We start from the raw sequence: 11164 nt of genomic DNA, 5'->3' as shown, positions 1-11164 counted from the left end.
CCCAGACGAGGATAACGTAAGTGCACCACTACTGTATTTTACAGTGGGAGCAGCATTTATTTTTACATATTTTTTAACCTTTTCTCTCCCCCTCCCCCTTTTTTCATTGTATATTCCCAACACTTCGTATAGTGACTATTTTAATGCTGACATTCATTTAATTATTGATTCCCCCCATACAGCGATCGATTTCTAACAGGCATTTATCTGGGTCTTTCACATAAAAAACCTTAAACTCTGAACACAGCGCAGATAGCTCTTTTTTGTTTCTTTTACTATAATCATTGAATTACGGACGGGTGGTACCTTAAACTATCTGCTGCAGTCTTTAGAGTGTGCAAGCGCTACTGGCTTTTTTTTATACATCTTCCAGTTATACCCCTGATATTGGAGTTATTCTTCCCTAAGACAATGCTTATGGGGAGTATACCCCATACTTGTTATATCGTCTATAGGCATTCATTTTAGGAAGAAACCTGCTTGTGCAAATGTGGCGTAAGTCACCAATAGGGATGAGCGGACCCATAAAACTTTGGGTTCTGGCACCCGACCCGAATGTTAATCCAAAGTTCAGTTCTGATACCAGAACTGTACCCGAGCCCCATTGAAAACAATGAGGACCCAAGCGTCTAAGCTGAAAAATTATCTGTCTTTCACTCCTCCCGGAGCTTCCCGAATCTCTGAGTATTGCAATGGTCTTCCAGGAGAAGTCCATGTTTGGCGTTTACCATGCACGCTAACTGTGTGGTATGAATCCTGAACCTAAAATGTTGGAGTTTTCTTATCTCTAGTCACCAATTTCACACATATGTGAAACTCGATACTTGCTTGGATACCTGGACCACCTGTCTCAACTGCCTGATTGAGCTGGGGCAGACATACCATAGCTGCAACATTGGGGCCCAAGAGCTAAAAGGAGCCATTACCAGCTCCAACACAGGTGGAACTGTGCATTATGAGGAGCTATTGGACCCATTTATTGCACAGGGGCCCTCTCCTGCCTGTGTCCACCCCTGTGATAGGGGTACATGACCAGTTGGCTGATATCAGGGGACCCAGCTGGCCGGCCATGTATTATCACCCGAGCACAGTGGTGGGATTCAGCCGGTACGACCCGGTACGGGGCAGCCGTTTACTAAAATTTCTATCTGCCAGCGTTCCGGTAATTGAAAATGGTTACCACGCCCCCGGACCGCCTCCGGACCGCCCCCGGACGGGTTGCTGTGCTGCTGGTGGGGATTGTTCACCCCGGGAGGGTGTAAACTACAATCCCCATAATGCAGTTCGCTCACACCGGAAGCGCCTCTACTGCAGGGCACGGGTAGAGTGGCGGTTAATGTGAGTGGCCGAGATAACTAGTAAACGCAGTGGCATGGTGGGAGGAGACTGGGAGCTATTGCTGCCATGGTAACAGTGAGACGCCCCGTGCTGTGCAGCAGCTGCGGTTCCGGCCTGAGCGCGGCTTTGTTATGAGTCCCACTCCCAGCAGGAGCCGTGTATGAGGCGGCCCGGCGCTGCGCTATGGTGAGTGAGCCCATCATCTGGGGTCTTCCAGGGTCATGTGACCGGCGCCTGGGATTCACTGCTGACTTCTGTATTTCAGGCTGCCAGGAATAAGGCTGGATTTAAGGGTGAGTGCGCCGCTGTGTACTTGTCACTTAAGGTGCCGTTACACTGAGCAACTTACCAGCGATCGCGACCAGCGACGTGATCGCTGGTAAGTTGCTGTGTGGTCGCTGGGGAGCTGTCACACAGACAGCTCTCTCCAGCGACCAAGCGACTTCGGCATCGCTGAAACTGTCTTCAGCGATGCCGAAGTCCCCATGTAAAAAAAATCAAAACACTACATACGCACCTTCTGTCGTCCTTCATGTCCCTCGGCGCTTGCCGCACTGACTGTGTCTCAGCGCCGGCCGGCCGTAACAGCGGTGCCCAGCGGTGAACCGCTGTTACTGCAGGTTCACCGCTGGGCTCTGCTTTACGGCCGGACGGCGCTGAGACAGTCAGTACGGCAAGCTCCAGGGGACGTGACGGACAACAGACGGTGAGTATGTAGTGTTTTTTTTTTACTTTTACCATGGTATCCATGGTAAATATCGGGTTACTAAGCGCGGCCCTGCACTTAGTAACCCGATGTTTACCATGGATACCAGTGAAGACATCGCTGGATCAGCGTCACACACGGCGATCCAGCGATGTCAGCGGGAGAGTTGCGACGAAATAAAGTTCGTCCACTCTCCCTGCAACCAGCGATATCCCAGCAGGATCCAGATCGCTGCTGCGTGCCAAACATAGCGATATCGCTATGCAGGACGCTGCAACGTCACGGATCGCTGGCGATATCGCTGCAACCTCGCCCAGTGTGACGGTACCTTTAGGGATTTGCAATATTTCCTATGAATTATGTGAAGGACTGGTGCAGTAATTACCCAAACATACCTCTCCGGACGTTATAGTCCCCAGCATGAATCTGCCAGGGCATGCTTGGAGTTGTAGTTCTACAACTGGAAACTGCATAACTTACAAGGTTTTGTCAAATTTAGCAATTTTCAAACTCAATTTTTGTGCCCTTAAGGCCGGGATCACACACAGGGCCGTATTTGCCACTAGGCACGCGAGGGCACGTGCCTAGGGCGGCGACATTGCGGGGGGGGGGCGGCACCTGAGCAAGGTTTATTGGTTTTTTTTAGTCCCGGGTCACAAACGCGACCGACCGCCCCCGCCCGCCTCCGAGTCCCACCCTCCCTCCTTGAAGACGATACTCACCCTGCTCCAGCGATGCCTGGTCTCAGCGTCTGTAGCGCGTCCAGAGTGAGCGGTCACGTGGTACCGCTCATTAAAGGTCATGAATATGCGCATATTCATGACCTTAATCAGCCGTACCACATGACCGCTCACTCAGGAAGAAGGCGCTGCGGCGGGACAGAGCCAGAGGGAGGATGTCGGCGCAGCCGCGTGGTGTGTGGGACAGCTGACAGGTGAGTATGGGGGGCGGAGGGATGAAGGAGGAAGGTAAGCCGCCCGAGCCATGCAAGATGGGAGAAGGAGCGGGGGAGGGGGTGGAGAGATGAGCCATGCATACCGGGGAGTATGAGCCATCAGCCATGCATATGGGGGGGGGGGAATATGAGCCATCAGCCATGCATACAGGGGGGGGAATTATGAGCCATCAGCCATGCATACAGGGGGGGGGGGAATTATGAGCCATTAGCCATGCATACAGGGGGGGGGGAATTATGAGCCATGCATACGGGAATATGAGCCATCAGCCATACATACGGGGGGGGGGGGGAATTATGAGCCATGCATACAGGGGGGGGGGTGGAGAGATGAGCCATGCATACGGGGGGTGGGGGGGTGGAGAGATGAGCCATGCATACAGGGGGGAGTGAATATGAGCCATGCATACGGGGGGGGGGGGGAGTATGAGCCATGCATACGGGGGGGGGGAGTATGAGCCATGCATACAGGGGGGGGGTCATTATACAGTATGGAGAACTGTGTGTGGCCATTATACAGTATGGAGCATCATGTGTGGCCATTATACAGTATGGAGCATCATGTGTGGCCATTATACAGTATTGAGCATCATGTGTGGCCGTTATACAGTATGGAGCATCGTGTGGCCGTTATACAGTATGGTCCATGACTTTAATACCGTATGTCACAACGTATTCTTGTCATTAAGGGAGACAAACTGCTTCCAAAAATATGAATCGTGCCACTGGGCGTGGCTTATTAGTATGGGCGGGGTTATTGAAAATGGGCATGGCCAAAATTCCGGTCGCCGCGACTTAGAGGACCTGTTGTTAAAAATTTGAATCCCACCCCTGCCCGAGCACTTTCCTTGTAGGTAGGTCAAAATGTAATGTGACAAATGATGGCTCCGTCGCTGACTACTTGTCCTGACAGAGTAACTGGGAGATGAGAATTTTACCAGTATCCATAGCTCGTAAAGCCGCACCTCTGTTATCCAATAATGTCGCATTATGGCTTTTCTATAGACTTAACTAGTTCTCTGTTTTTCTAGCAAAGAAAACACAATAAAATGAACAAACAGAGCGACATTTGCTGGGCTCAAGTCACAAAACACTAAGCAATGATTCTGCAAATGTCCATTAAGTTATCGCACCTGCCATCTGTACGCTAGATAACAGAAATCCCTCAACACTACAATGTCTTGTATCAAGTGCCTGTAATGTTTGTTTAACCAAAAGAACAAAATGTATCCTCCAGGAAACTGAATTCATAGTCTACAAGGTTTTAGGTGAGTCAGACATATAGTAACAAAATTCCCCCTGCCGAAAAAAAAGACATATTTTTAATAAATCAAATATAATTATTCATTATCTGGCTGAATAAAAAATATGGTAAAACTGAGGAATAGATATCAGACAATCATCAGCTCTCAAATGTCTATTGACACACACAGTATCCAGAATAATACAGCGCCCATAATAACATGGCAGAAAGCTGTCTGCACAGTATCACCCAACCAATGACTCAGGCAGCGTAGCCAGGTAGTGCAACAATGTCCGAGCTCTTAGTGGAGCAGATCGCTGTCCATTATGAACAGGGTCCCTGGGCAAAAGTTTAAAGTGAGGAATCAATTGTGCTATATAAGCGAGTAACATAAAATATAACTCTGCCCCAAAAGATATATCTAGGCATATAGGTTACTCCAAAGAATCTGGCAGCAAGGATCAGAGCAGTATGATGACCCTTATAGGTTATTCGAATAGTGGCTGTCCTAAAGGTAAAAGTGGACACGACAGTGTACAGGCGCCTTTCTAAACTTCCATGGGTGAGACTAAACTTTTTTTTGGACGCCACTTCTTTTTAGTCCTATTAGACAAAAAAAACATATTTCCCTAGAAGCACGGCTCTAACACATGCACGAGGCTTTTCATTTCATTGTGTCTCTGGGTTCTTATTTGCCCTATAATGGTTCTATATACATTATATCATCCAACAATAACCCCATGTGAAGTGGTATTCACATCCATTGTTTTTAAACCTGTAACTTTTTCCCTTCGATCAATAGTTTTTCTTTTCTTTAGGCTCCAAATCTTTGATGTAGAAAACAATGAAGAACCACAGTGTAAATACGAGTCTTTGCATTGTGTTATGCAATAGCTAATGTCTGCATGCTTTACTGCCTGATCAATATAACAGCTTTTCACCTGTTGGAAATAAAGCTAAAATCTATATATATATATGACACCAATTTTTTATACATGGTATAAAATGATACAGTAATAAACATTTAAAACATATCATTAATGATTGTAACGTCATATCTCTCAAAGATGTGAATTTGCTGTAAGTGTATCATCTAAGGCCCTTACTTAGAAAGAAACAGTGACATTGTTACCATTTTACTACAGTCAATTTGTTGTTATTAATTATTGCCCATTTGTGAAATAGTCGGAGCTGGAGTGTAGGAAATTAGAGTGGGTTACAGTCAGAATCTAAGCTTCTCGACTGAACCCATGGGGAGCCTAGGGGACCGGGTGATTATCTGATGTGTATGGCGGCGTCCTGACACTTTCATAACATATGGCATCAGGGAATATAAAACCCCATTTATTTTGTTCTTCTTGCAGATAATCCAGCTCACTCCTCTCTCCCCATACAGAACACATGCATGCTAACAGATGGGTATGGACTCTTTAAAGTGCTTGACATTGACCATTTTATGAAATTGTTTTCAAAATTTAGCACCCCTGATGGAGGAGGAGCATGGGACCAGACCAGACTTCTATATCTGCCTCCTCCAGTTTAAAGGTTCCTCCATCAATTGCCATTTTATGGACTGGAGAGCTGTGCTCTATGGGAAGAAGGCAGCAATATGAGGCAGAGTGTGCTCTACTGAAGGCAGAATCTGTAATACTTAGCAAGTGTCCCAAAATCATATCCCCAAAACATTTGTTACAGTAAAGATAAAACAGACATCATGTTTACCTGTAATTAGATCATGTGAAGCTAGTGGATTTCAGTGTATAGCTAATGACAACAGCGCTGTATCCAGGATTGGTGTATGTCATGGTCCATAGAAAGCTCCTTCAAAGAAACCCCAAGATTTTTTGTACGTGAGCTATAATATTAGCGTTCTAGACATCTGCCCAAAACATGATACTGATTCCTCATGGGCAAACATCATAGAAGGTTAATTAGAAAAGGGGTTAAGTAAACTAACATTAATAACAAACAACTCATATAGTGGGCTTAAGAACCCCATACTTGACTAATGTCAGCCGAACCCGCAGATATTGGCGAGATCGTCTGATAATCTAATGTGTGTGGGAGCCACCACACTTTCCACCTTTGTGATGTCAGAGGGCATTAATGGGGTTATCTGGGACTATTGTGCATGGCGCAGATCTCTGCTCACACAGAGTTGTCACAGACCGCTCCTTCCAGCGATTCAGAGGCTTCCACTGACATCAAGTCGACAGAGCAGCGGTTTCTCTTCCGCTATGTTCTGTTGATAGTGCGTGACTGCCAATGTCATGCTGATTGACAGCCAGCTCCCCACCGCCTCACTGCAGGAAGCTATCTGCCAATCAGCATGACATCGGAAGTCACGCCCCATCAACAGAGCAGCCCGGAAGAAGAGGAGCTGCTCTGATCACGTGGAGCAGCTGAATCGCCGGCAGGAGCGGTTCGCAATTGCTCAGAGCTACCAGGCAGATAGTTAAGAACTACCTGCCTATTAGTGTTTATACACATAGTAAAAGAAGTGTCCTGGATAACCTCTTTAAGGGTCCAGCATGTCTGATTTCGGACTGCTGATACTTTTGTTCTCCTGGAGATAAACCACTGCCAGCAGAGTCTGACAGCAGCTCTCTCACTGAGGACACCGGCGCGATGGGCTGAGCTGAATGCTCCTATGTATGGGGGAGTGAGGGGGTTAGCTGAACCAATGTGCAGCAGTTATCTATTTTGTATGGGGGGGATTTAGAATGAAACTTTGTGCATACAGCAAAAAAAACTGCAGCAAGGACATCAGCGGTGCCACCATTACCAAAGAGAAGAAGACCTTTGAGCAGCTGCAGGGGTACAGGTCACTAATAATTTAATAACTGTTTTTTTAGCAAACATCAAGGCAGCGAATTGCTATACAATTTAAGCAAAGTGGAAAAGCCGCAACTTCAAAGCAACTGCCCCTCTTATCTGAGATCACACCAAGATTGCAGGAACATATGCCAAGATCTCTACTATCATCCAACTGCTACAAAAAGGAAGTGTCATCCTTTATTTCTTATGTGATAGACGTCCTGCTCAACAGGTAGTGAGGGCCGAGTATGGCAGGGAAGGTTCATGGAGCAGCACCGTGCTCTTATAGCTGGGACACTATTTGTCCCCCATTGCGGAGGGTCTGCTCTCTGTGGGGCGGATCTGATGGCTTTTTGGACACTATTTTTATTTTTTTTTTAAATTAAACATTCAAAAATCTGTGCTAATTTATTTTTTTTTTATATACTTTTATGCAGGTCTGAGTTTTATTTTTTATGTCAAATACAGTCATAAGAAAAAACTAAGAAAACACACTTTCCTAGAGTTTTACTTATCGGGATATAATAATAAAAATAATAATAATAATAATAATAATACAAATAATAATTTAAAAAAACATCTGGTCTTTACAAGTTCTCAAAATTACAAAGTACAATCTCAGAGGAACAAATTATTGTATATTATTTAACAAATACTAGACCAAAATACAGAAAGTGTGAAAAATGAAGTACTCCCATGACTCAATAGCTCATAGAACCACCTTTGCAGTAATAGTTTTCCGCATGACTTTATCAGTCTCTCACATATGGAGTAATTTTGTCCTGCTCTTCTTTACAACTTTACTTAAAGGGGCTGTCCACTACTAGGACAACACTGTCTCACTCTGAATATTTGTCCCCGTTAAAATAAAAACCCTTATACTGACTTCCGGTGCTGGCACCAATCCAGCGGTGACGGCGCTCTTGTTCCCAGAGCACACCTGAGCTTGTTACGTCATATGAGCCCTGCGCCCCATCACCGCCGGCGTCACTGTCACTGAGAGGGGGTTGTCCTAGCAGTGGACAACCCCTTTAAGTTCATTGAGATTTATGAACATAAAAAATTTTGGAACCAGAGGAAAATAAATAAAGATCAAAAACAGCCCAATTTTGATTTGGTGACGAGTCCTCTTTAAGGAATTTTTCAGCAGAGAATGTTGGAGTTAAATATTATGTTAACTCCTTCGCACCAGGGTAATTTTGTTTGTTTTTTTAACTTTTCATTTATTCCTTTCTTTTTTTATAAGAGCCATTTAAGTGGTGAATTTTTTTTAGAAAATTTGTAAAAAAAAAAATACAAAATATATATATTTTGCTTGTGTCATCAAATTCCAAGAACCACAATGCTTTAAATTTTCGGGATACAGTGCTGTGTGATGGCTTATTTGTTTGCGCCCTGAGCTGATATTTTTACTGATATCATTTTGGGGTGGATATGATGTTTTGATTGCACCTTATTGCATTTTACTGCAATGTTTCAGCAGCCAAAAAATGTGGGCGTTTTGAATTTTGTTCTCATTAAACCGTTTACCAATTGGCTTAATTTACTTTATATTTTGATATATCGGACTTTTACGAATGCAGCGATACCAAGTATGTGTACTCTTTATTTTTTTTAATTGTTTTATTTTTAATGGGGCAAAAGGGGGTGATTTAATTTTTTTATGTTTTTAAATTTTTTTTATATTTTTAAAACCTTTTCCTTTATACTGTATTTAATAGTCCCCTTAGGGGACTTGAAGCTGCGGTCGTCTGATCGCTTGTGTTATACATAGCAGGTCTTCGGAACAGCTACGTATAGCAAAAATCACGATCTCCTATGAACGCCGGGTACAATAAACATATGTCATATGTCGTGAAGGGGTTAAAAGATGGAGATCCCCCATCAGGGCAAAATTTATATATAAACCTAAAAATGTCTAGTTCTACTTCATAGGAACTATGGTTTTGTATTTATTACACCTAGAGTTTTTGTACTTTCTTCGTTAATTATTTTTACAGAAAACAGAGGCAAAAATAACAAACTGCTACTTAAGAAATTGTCACTCCTGTGGCCAGTGACAGACGCTTCTTGCCTCCTATCCCTTCCATGTGTAAAATGGTTTATTATCTAAATTTCTTATGATCCCAGCTGGAAAAAAACTTTAATGATTTAGGGATGTGTCGCTTTAACTTTTCATAAAAGTCTATTTTGGGGCAAAAGAAAAACAAAACCCTCGATGAATTGTTGGAATTTGGAGATATTTTTACACTCTAAAGTTTAAATCTCTTGGATTGAGAGAATTTCATCCAGTCTGATAAATCCTCTTTAAAAAGCGCCCCTGGCTTTTGTTCTATAAACAGCATATGATTTAGATGGTTTATATACCCGGGCGGGCGCTGGGAACGCCATTAATCTGTGCTGATTCCATGTTGTTATTTTATAGGGTCCAAACGTGGAGATTTTTAAACAGCTGGAACCGAAAAAGATAAGAAGTCTTCTTCTTCGGGTTGGACTATGGAATGAAGGGGTTACACGTTGTACACATGGCGTCTTCTGGAATATCCGAGCTCTACACCTCCCCCAACTTTCCTCTTTTTTTCTCTAAACATTTTTTCCAATACCCATTTTTTTAACAACCTCTTATCTCATAAATTAGCTGAGAGCTGGGGATGCCACATATTTCCAGACTGCCGTAACTCTTCCCTTCCAGAAGGCCCAGTTTCTATTGAAATGCCAGCCAAGGGTCATCCAAGCTCACCTCGCACCTCTCCAACAATATGGTGCTGGCGGTCAGGTCCTATAAACAGTCACAAACAAGCTGCACAACCGCCCTGACCTTGTATCCCAGAAAACATGGGGTCAGATCCTGACAGCCCCTCCACAGCCATAAGGTTCCTCTTCACAGGAGAGAACTTACCGAAATCACTTTTAAGTGGAAAATATATTAATCCTTGATGGTACCGGGTTTCGCCATACAAGACAGAAGACCACGGTGTTCTTCTCCACAATTTTTACATTACCCCTTGCTGGCTCAAAAGGGGGCTCCTGCACAGATCACCTTATATCACAGATGTCAAACTCAGGGTGAGTGTATTTGGCCCACAATGCTGGGCAGCCCCCACACGGCCTCGCAATATCAACTATTTCGGATGCTGAACCAGTTGAAAGCAATGATGACAACAATAACAATGTGACCGTGCGTTGAGCAGTGCAAAAGTTCAGAGCGATCGCTGCCGAGACTGGAGCAATGAGGGACCAGGGAGAGGTGAGTATTTTTTTTTTATGTGGGGCCATTATACTGTACAGAGGGATGTATGGGGATCACAGTTGGGGAATCTTACTGTGATGGGGACATCATGCTTTGCCAGAGGAGTACAGTAGGGTCATCATATTGTGTGTGTGGAGGAATTCACCGTAGGGGTATCTTACTGTGTTTGGTGGGCACTTTTGTTGGCATCACATTTTATTATTAGGGCAGCACGGTGGCTCAGTGGATAGCACTGGGGTCCTGGGTTCAAATCCCACCATGGACAACATCTGCAAGGAGTTTGTATGTTCTCCCCGTGTTTGCGTGGGTTTCCTCCGGGTTCTCCGGTTTCCTTCCACATTCCAAAGACATACTGATAGGGAATTTAGATTGTGAGCCCCATCGGTGACCGCGATAATAATGTGTGCAAACTGTAAAGCGCTGCGGAATATGTTAGCGCTATATAAAAATAAAGATTATTATTACCTGTATTATTTATTAATTCAAGGTTTTCTATCCTTTTTTACTACATATCTCATATTAGGCCATTGGGCCATTTACTGCTCTTACATAACATTATATTATTCCAGCATGCCCCATTTGTGATTATGTGTTTGTTTTATTCTAAGATCTATTAATTAAAATGTTCTTTGCTCGTGGGACAACACCATTAAGTTTGTTTCCATGTTTGATGATAAGGAAAAACTTCCTCAGCTGTAGACTTTTTTTTTACTAAATATCAAGGTCCAAGTTTTTAATTTTAATAATCTCTGTGTATTTGAGTTTGACATCCCTGCCTTATATTAAACAGAATGGAACCAACCAACACCGGACTCTCCCCCTCCAGGGACCCATAACTGATGCATACACATTCTC

The 11164-nt window shown here is 44.0% G+C and overlaps 1 protein-coding gene and 1 long non-coding RNA gene across 8 annotated transcripts in view; one reads left to right on the top strand and one right to left on the bottom strand.

Annotated features, from left to right (window-relative positions):
* Positions 1 to 11164, bottom strand: part of MYRF (myelin regulatory factor) — a 186990-nt gene that overhangs the window by 156238 nt on the left and 19588 nt on the right. The window lies entirely within an intron of this gene.
* On the top strand, positions 1100 to 5234 carry LOC143809653 (uncharacterized). The gene is made up of 4 exons (XR_013222366.1): positions 1100 to 1524; positions 1604 to 1631; positions 4031 to 4267; positions 5061 to 5234. It is a non-coding gene; the product is annotated as an uncharacterized LOC143809653 (long non-coding RNA).

This window comes from Ranitomeya variabilis, chromosome 2 (genome assembly GCF_051348905.1).
Source record: "Ranitomeya variabilis isolate aRanVar5 chromosome 2, aRanVar5.hap1, whole genome shotgun sequence".
NCBI lineage: Eukaryota > Metazoa > Chordata > Amphibia > Anura > Dendrobatidae > Ranitomeya > Ranitomeya variabilis.
The sequence above is the reverse complement of the archived record's forward strand: the minus strand, read 5'-3'. Positions and strand labels throughout refer to the sequence as shown.